Below are 9,603 nucleotides of genomic sequence, written 5' to 3' on the forward strand. Positions count from 1 at the left end.
AGTTTTGTGTTCTGCTTTCTCACTGCTATATAAATAGGCCTCTTTCCTTTTGCTCTTTATGCCTTTCTGTTTCCTGATAACAATATTAAAATTGCATTGAAGCCGTGGAAAAGTTTCACAATTATTCTTCCCTCACCCACACACCACCTTGTGTTTTCCAAGGCTGATGTAAAATTTCATCTTAAACAAAACCAAGAAACAACAAAAACAAAAAGGTAAACCTTAGCTCTTCGCTCTGATTAATCTGCACTAATATAAATAAAGACAGAATTTCAGAGTTGAAAATGGCCTTAGACTCCTACTCTTCCAAACTTCTGGGTGCATAAATTCATAAATATTCACTGATTTAGATGAATTACAATTTTGAATACAATTCTCTGGTTCCTGGGGCGCTTGGGTGGCTCAGTCAGTTAAGCAAAGGACTCTTGGATTTCCTCTCAGGTCATGATCTCAGGCTCCTGGGATGGAGCCCTGTGTGGGCTTCAAGCTCAGCCAGGAGTCTGCTTCTCTCCCACTCTCTCTGCCCCTCCTCAGCCCCCCTTCATGTGCTCTCTCTCTCTCTCTCTCTCTCTCAAATGGATGAATGAATCTTTAAAAGAAGAAGAAGAAAAAAAAAAAGAATCAGCTGAAAAGGCATTCATATACTGAGCCCAATCTTGCCTTCCTGGGATTTTCATTCACTGGTTCTAGTTCACTTTTTGAAGCCATGGAGACAGAGTCCAACTCCTTTTCCAACTGACTGTGTTTCAAATATGTAAAGATAGTCATCATGTCTCACTCACTCCAAGACCCCCCTGTAAAACATCCTTAATCCTTTAGACAAAATCTCACTTGCAATAAGTAATTCCTAGAATCATCACCAACCTGAAGACTTTGATCTTAATAGCATCTATTTTGTAAATATATATTTACAAAGAAAATTCTCTGGTGATGAAAGTAATATGTTTATTGCAGAAACTCTGAAAAATGTAAGATTCAATGTGAAGATTAATTAATACATGTAACATTCAATTTATCTTAGCTATTATAAAAAGTGAACATGGTCATTTTCCTCCCACTGAGATACAGTATTCTTTTTGTTTGTTTGTTTCAAATTTTTATTTAAATTCTAGTTAGTTAACATATTGGTTTCAAGAGTAGAATTGAGTGGTTCATCACTTATATACAATACTCAGTGCTCATCACAAAAGCCCTCCTTAATATGCATCAGCCATTTAGCCCCTCCCCCACCACCCCCCTCCATCAACCCCCAGTTTGTTCTCTATCCTAAAGAGTCTTTTATGGTTTGTTTCCCTATCTCTCTCTTTTTTCCCCCTCCCATATGTTCATCTGTTCTGTTTCTTAAATTCCACATATGAATGAAATCATATGGTATTTGTCTTTCTTGGACTGACTTATTTCACATAGCTTAATACACTCTAGCTCCATCCATATCGTTGCAAATGGCAAGATTTCATTCTTTTTGATGGCTGAGTAATAGTCCATTGATTATATACACCACATCTTCTTTATCCATTCATCAGTTGATGGACACTTGGGCTCTTTCCATAGTTTGACTATTGTTGATAATGCTACTATAGATCGGGTGCATGTACACCTTTGAAGTTGTATTTCTGTATCCTTTGGATAAATACCTAGTAGTGCAATTGCTAGGTCATAGGGTAGTTCTATTTTTAACTTTCTGAGACAGCTCCATACTGTTTTCCAGAGTGGCTGCGCCAGTTTGCATTCCCACCAACAGTGCAAGAGGGTATTCTTATTTTTTGATAGACTTTGTTTTTTAAAGGTTAAGGTTCATCACAAATTGAGTGGAAGTTATGGATATATCCCATATACTCCCTGCACCCACAAAGTCATAGCCTCCCTCATTACCAATAACCTCCACCAAATTGGTACATTTTTTACAATTGATGAACTTCCTCTGACACATCAGTTTCAACCCTATAGTTGATACTATAGTTTACATTAGGGTTCACTTTTGGTGTTGTACATTCTTTGAGTTTTTCATATGCTTATTTGCCAACTATATATATTCTTTGGTGAGATGTCTGTTCAGATTTTTTGCCCATTTCTTAATTGGGTTGTTCACTTTCTTGTTGTTCTTATTGTTTCTTGTTGTCATTGTTTTAAAAATTCTCTTATAGGGCGCCTGGGTGGCTCAGTCGGTTAAGCGACTGCCTTCGGCTCAGGTCATGATCCCAGGGTCCTGGGATCAAGTCCCACATCGGGCTCCCTGCTCTGCGGGGAGCCTGCTTCTCCCTCTCCCCCTCCCCCTGCTTGTGTTCCCTCTCTCGCTGTGTCTCTCTCTGTCAAATAAATAAATAAATAATTAAAAAAAAATTCTCTTATTTATCAGATATGTATTTTGTAAATAATTTCTCCAACTCTGTGACTGGACTTCTCATTCTCTTAACAATGTCTTTTACAGAAAAAAAGTTTTTAACTTTATTGAGTTCCAGCTCATCAATGATTTATTTCATGGATTGTGTCTTTAGTGTTTTATCTAAAAAGTCTTCATAATACCCAAAGTTATCTGGATTTTGTCCAATTTTATCTCCTAGGAGTTTTATATTTTGTAACATTTTATATTTAGGTATATAATACATTTTGAGTTAATTTTTATGAAGGATGTAAGGTCTGTGTCTGTGTGTATAACATATTTTTTTCACATGTGGATGTCCAGTTGTTCCAGCACTATTTCTTGAAAAGACTATCTTTTCTCCATTGTATTGCTTTTTCTCCTTTGTCAAACACCAGTTAACTATATTTATGTGGCTCTATTTAGGGACTCTCTATTCTGTTCTATTGATCTATTGATCTATTCTTTCAAGAATATCACACTCTCTTAATCACTGTAGATTTATAGTAAGTCTTGAAGTCTGGTTGAATCAGTCCTCTGATTTTGTTCTTCTTTAATATTGTGTTGGCTATTCTGGATCTTTTGCCTCTCCATATACACTTTTGAATCAGTTTGTCAATACCTACAAAATAATTTGCCAGAATTTTGATAGAGAGTGCATTGAATCTGTAGGTCACCTTGGGAAGAACTGACATCTTGACCACATTGAGTCTTCTTATCCATGAACACGGACTATCTCTCCATTTGTCTAGTTTTTCTTGGATTTCTTTTATCAGAGTTATGTAGCTTTACCCATATATGTCATATATATATGACTATATATATATATATATAGTTAAATTTATACCTAAATATTTCACTGGAGGACACTGATGTAAGTGGTATTGTGTTTTTAATTTCACATTCCATTCATTCATTGTTGGTATATGGTCTAGAGACTTTACATGGGAGGAAACAAAAGAACACACATATTCCCTTAAAGAAATAAAGTCAAGATGATGGACTATGATTCTAATAGTTCAAGGAATCTCTGGTGTCAATGTCCTCCAGTCAAAGACCACCATAAACACACCTATTGTTAAACAAGCTGAATTTATGCTCACTGTAATAAAGGAGAATGTACTCCATGGAGATAATGTGGCATGGCATTAAGACAACATTAGAAGACTTACCATAGGATTTAGACTTGTCTTAAGTGATTTTGGAGAGGGTTTGAGGAAGCAATGCTTTGCTCTACATTGGATGCTCTTAGAAAGGAGGAATACTAATTTGCTTGCATAAATATTAAAAAATCTTATCTATAAGGCAGGAGAAATGAAGTAAGTCTACAGCTATACTTGGCAAAGGAAAGACTTTTCATATTAGCCAGGATAGTGGAATGTTTGATCATTTTTTTCTAGTTTGGATACATTTTTGTTTCTGTTTATATGTGGTTGCAGAAGCTCTTGCTTTTGTCTTGATGCCTCATGGTCCTAGGATATTTTGAGAAACTGTTTGTATTCAAGAGGATAACACCAAGGCCAAGCTGATCATGCCTGACAGATCATAGCTGTTCAGGCCACTTTTCTCTTTCTCACTAGTGACATGTCATCACTGTGACAGATAAACTCTCCCTCACCTTGGCAATCTCATGTAATTTACCAGCCCATCAATAATCCCTAATAATAATCAATAATACCTACTACCTAATGTCCACCACGCTTTTTACAAGTAAAAAATAAACAAAAGTAATATGTGTACAAAATCACAGGGATTTTGAAAGAGAAATGAATAAGCATAAGTCTCCCAAGACAACTAGAGAAAAACAAAAGATTGGGCTGTGTGATGGGCAATGAAAGAAAGAAAAGTTCTGTGAGTATAGGAACGGTGCAGGAAGATGCTATAGAGAGGTCAGGACTTGGGTTAGTCTTCAAAATGAATTGACTTTGGAGAAGAAAATAAGGCAGTGGACCTTTCAAGAGCCACACTAACCCTGTAGGGGATGATCTGTGGCCTTGTTAACTTTACTATAACATGGGGGAGACGGGGAGGGGAGGAGCAGCCAGGACAAGATTCACCTTTAGGGCTGGACAAGCATGGAGATGGAGAATAGATGGAGGCAGAGGGAGAGGAAATTCTTCTAACACTGGGCCAAACCCAGTCCAAAAGACTCACTGTGATCCTCAAATAATACCATAGAAGACAAAAATAACTGTCTAAGCACATTGTTGTCATCAAGAAGTCTCCCATAGAAACACTGGCTCATCTTGACAAACAAAAAGCTTGGAGAAAGGACAAGAGAGAGACTCCATTACCGAGATCCTAAGGTGGGAAATGGTTCTTGGATACCAAGAGGCTCAGGAGGCTCTAAGGAGAGCTTGATTGTATCATTGAGGCTGGAGCTCCTTACAACATCCCTCTCGCCTAAAGTTTGGATCAATTCTAGAGCCCAGCATGCAGCTGAATTGCAATAAGGGTATAAGAAGTGAAGGACTGAAAATACTGGAGCCCAGGGCAGGTCTGAAGTTTTCATCTCAATTCTGCTATTTACTAGCTGGATGTCTTTGAATAAATAAATTACTGCTCTAAACCTCAGTTTTCTCATCTGTGAAGTCAGGATCATGGTAACCATACTATACATTGTTGTGAAAATTATACTAAAATGTTTATAAAGCATTTGACCCAATGTCTGGCCTCAGTAAAATTTAGCCATCATAGCCATCATCATTACCATCACCGTATCATCATCATCAACACTATCATCTGTTTCATTATTGGCTGCATCACCATCATCAAAAAGAGGAGAATGCTCTAAGATAGAGGTCCTCAAATTATGGCTTCCAGGCCGAACCAGCCCCAACATGCTTTTGTGAATGAAGTTCTATTGGAACACAGCCACACTCATTCATTTATGTATTGTCTATGGCTGTTTCTCCTACAACGGCAGTTGAGTAGTTGCGATAGAGACTTCAAGACCGGCAAAGCTGAAAATACTTGCTATCTCCTCCTCTACAAAAAAAAAAAAAAAAAAAAAAAAAGTTAGCCGACTTCTACTCTATAGCAAGAAAAGAAATCAAATGACTATGGCTGTGTTGGCAGCTGTAAGGACTTCCATGTGAAAAAAGCACAGAGGTAGTACAGAAAGTAGTAAGAAAGTTGAACAGGTAAGTTGAGGCACACATTTGTTTTAAATAGTCTTAAAAATTAACAATTAAAATTGTATGCCATATTCCAGTCATCTCAGATCAATGGAACTAATTCTCTCTCCAGGACCAGGCATGTAATTTGGGGGACCCAGCACAAAATGAAAATACAGGGCCCTTTGATCAAAAAGGATTAAGAATTTCAAGCTGATGACAGCAGAGCATTAAAGCAAGCACAGAGCTCTCTGCACAGCCCTGTGTCTCTCACATGGGCATGCATACATACATGCGCACACACACGTGCATACACCCTACACTCACAAAGACACCTATAACTGAAGAGCAATGTACAGGCAGTCAACTGTAAACTTATATGTGGGTTTTCTTTCTTTCTGCCTACCAGAGCGTTTTCTCCTATAAATGATTTCTCTACGCCCACAACCTCCTCCTCCTTCAATTTTGATGCAGCAGTAAGAGCAGTTTCCCTCTGTCTGACTCCTTCTTCATTTTTGCATGACACATCAGTATTATCGCTCAGATTTCTCTTTTCCCATTCATTACAGCATGCTATGCCCCGAAATAATCTAGTCTGCTTTCACAGCGGCTTCAGGTTCACCATGCCAGGATAAAAGCCACTATTGCCCAGGTTGGATCTTACTTGGCTTTGGAGCATGTGGAGTATATAAAGTTGTACAGTTAAAACGTTGGTAGAATGACATGCACAAGAACAACCACAGGGCAGCCAGGCTGATCTGAGCTTCCTTCACAGAAACAAGAATGTGCAAGGGGCTGGCTATGATATGGGAATTGTCTGTTAAACTGAAACTCATGAATGATTTGGTTTTCCCAAAAAGGGAAAGAAAACCCCACAAAAAGAAAAACAAAATGACAGATAGGTTGTGTTTTGGTTTTAATGCTCCTTTGACAGTCCATGGAGTAGAAAATGTATATATAAGTAAGTCTTTCATGGTCCAGAGTGTGGAAAATATTCATACCTAGATGGACACAAGAAGCTTTCTCCTGTTATTGTACTTTTTTTAAGTCTGCGAAGAAAAGCAAATGCTTTGGGGACCAGGAGTATGAGTGTGCAGATGTCAATAGGCTGATTCTAGGTATGATAACAGATCTCCAAGTCCCGTAGTGAGGTAAGTCCTCTTGCAGGGGTATGGATGACTGATCGCCCTCAAGGACGCCTGTGCTCATTAATGTGGGTTGATTTTCCAAAGAAGGAGCACCCATAGGGCATCCCTATTTGCCAGGCATTAGTCAGATTCCTCCAGGATTTGACAAGGTGACAGATTACACTGATAAATGAATTTGTGCTAAGGTGGTAATGGCGGATAATAGGGTCTCTGGTTACTCTCAGATAACATCTATACTTAAATGGGGCCAGGTTCTTCAGAGTCTGATGGCCACAATCCATCCTGTCTTTTCGCCAGCCTCTTTCTCCCTGTTCCTGGAGCATGCCCTCTGCTTTCAGTTTCCCAGGCTATGCACTGGCAGTTCCCTCTGCCTGGGTGCCTTTGCTGGGCAAGCTCAAATTTTTCCATCAGTGATCAACTGAAAATAATAGCAACAAATGCTATGTATTACATTTTAAGACAGTGATTCTCAAAGAGTTGTCCCAGGACCCATAGCATTGGCATCACTGGACAAATAGTGAGAAATGCAAATTCTCGGGCCCACCTCAGATCTATTGACTCAGAAACTTGGGGCGAAATCCAGAAACCTGTGTTTGACAAGACTTCCAAGGGATTCTGACACACGCTAAAGCTTGAAACAAGTATTCTAAACATTTGTCCTACATAAGCTCATTTGATTTTCACATCAACCCTCTGTGGGAGGTACTAAGATTGCCCCCATTTTACAGATGAGGAAACTGAGGCACAGAAAGTTTAAGCAACTTGACAGAGGTCATAAGCTGGTAAGTGGTAAAGCTGGGCTTTGAATCCAGGCAATCTGGCTCAAGAATGTGGTTATTCTATTTCTCAACTATGTTACCCTTTGGATCAATGCTTCTGCAAAGCCTCTTATGATTTCAATCCCAAATCTCACCAGGCAACATCAATAGTACTCATATCACTTTCTTCTCTTGTGATACTCGTGATTTTCTTGTCATTCTATCCCCAGTACCAATATGTATATAGCAATGAGCAAATTTGATATTTGATGAAGGAATGAATAATTGAATGAATCGATCAGTGAATCAATAAATGTCTTGACTCAGAAGTAACTTGACCAGTATTTTCCAGAGAGCTTTTAAAAAAAATACTTTCCTGAATCTCGTCCCTCACCTACTTATCAGAGTCTCCAGAAGTGGAGCCTGGAAATCTGAAATATAAAAAATCAAACCCACACAAAGAACCTGGGTTGAAGAAAAAAGTTTTTCCCAACAAACTGATTCAGTACCTATAGACCCCCTGCCTTAACTGGCACTGACAATTTCAGATAGTTTGGTGAGACCAAGCTGAGGGCATGAATGGGGAGAGGGGGGCTCTTTGGACCCTTAAATCCTATCCTATGGGGCATTGCTAACCCTGTAGCCAACCCTTCCTGGAAGAAAGCCTAAACATGCTTCAGATTTTAAGCCCATCGTATAATATTCCTTGAATAAATTCATGTAAGATACACCTGCATTTGGTACACTGAGCTGTACATGATAAAGTTGTTTTTACCCCCAGAACAGGCAGTCCTCAGCATATATACATATATATATGTATAAATGGGTCATATTCCAAAAATGTATTTGTAAGTTGAGTTGTTTGGAACTCAGAAAACACTTTCCCACAGAAGTAATATTAGAAAAAGGGTTCCATTCCTCTGCCAAAATACAAAACCTGATTTAGAACACTCGGTCTGAAATAGCAGTTCAGATGGGCTACATGGACATCCATGGGAAACGTGGCTGGGACCCAACCAACTAGGAACTGGGGATTATGGGAGCACGGTGACTTCTGGGTGAGACTGGGCTGTGGCAGTATCTGAGACATGCCTTGGTTCTCCTCCCTCCCTCAACACACACACACACACACACGCACGCACGCACATATTTGGTGGCTACTAGTCACCTGATAGAAAAAGTTATCACTCCAGGAAGACTACCTGGGATCCAATGAAACCCTACTCCCTCCACTCGTGTGGTCAGGAGCTGCCCCAGACCTTAGCTCAGAGCTCTTCAGTTCAGCGGTGCTTGTACTAACCTCTGATATCCTCTTACCTGCATTTTGGAAACATTATACAACCTGTAGTTTCAACTTCAAGGCAACTGTAACCACCTCCCCTATCACACTTAGAATAATAGTTTGGGGAGGAATATGGAATAAGCACTAAAAAGAAAACTGCCGCTGAAAAGTAGAAAAGAGAATCAAATTTCTAGCTTTTCCTTGGTCTATGATGAAGTAGCTATGTGACATGAAGCTAAGTTCTCTGGGCCTCCCTTTCCTCATTTGTAAAATATTGGGAAGGGGTGTGGTTTATACAATCTCTAAGTTCTTTCTAGATCTAATATTTCAGAATTCAATAAAAATAGTTTCCTCTACTTCCTTGTGAAAAGACTTGCCAATCTGCCAACTGTTCTCCTACATTTTCCATACTTGGCAGCAAAATACTGAAACCTTATCTCATCTCAGGGCCAAAGATGCACCAAAAGGAACCAAGACTGAGAAGTTACAGTTTCATTTCACTCTTATTAAATTAATTTTATTTCATTTAATTCTCACTTGCCCACAGCCAAATTTCACTTGGGTGATAATAGCTCTTTGGGTTTAAGCCTTGTACTCAGTGAGACATTTCTCAACACACAGCAAATTGAGGATCAAAGTGGTAAAGTAATAATAATTTATCAGAATTTTCACCTGCAAGGTATAAAGAGGAAAGGAATTTAAAAATTCAAGGGAATTTGAAATTACTTCAGAAAAAAAAATCTTTAAAAAGAATCAATACACTTAATTTTAACATGTGCCACCAGAGACTAGAATTTAACTCAGAACAAAATATATTGTTTCTTTGATAGAGTACCCCTCTGCCAAAGCCAATACTACCTAGAGGAAAAGAAGTGAGGAAATGTGGTTATCATCACCCAGTTTGGGTTTGGGATTGGTGGCATCTGATAGAATCTGAGCT

Source organism: Leptonychotes weddellii, chromosome 8, assembly GCF_054177405.1.
Source record: "Leptonychotes weddellii isolate Sample4059 chromosome 8, ASM5417740v2, whole genome shotgun sequence".
In the NCBI taxonomy this organism is placed as follows: domain Eukaryota; kingdom Metazoa; phylum Chordata; class Mammalia; order Carnivora; family Phocidae; genus Leptonychotes; species Leptonychotes weddellii.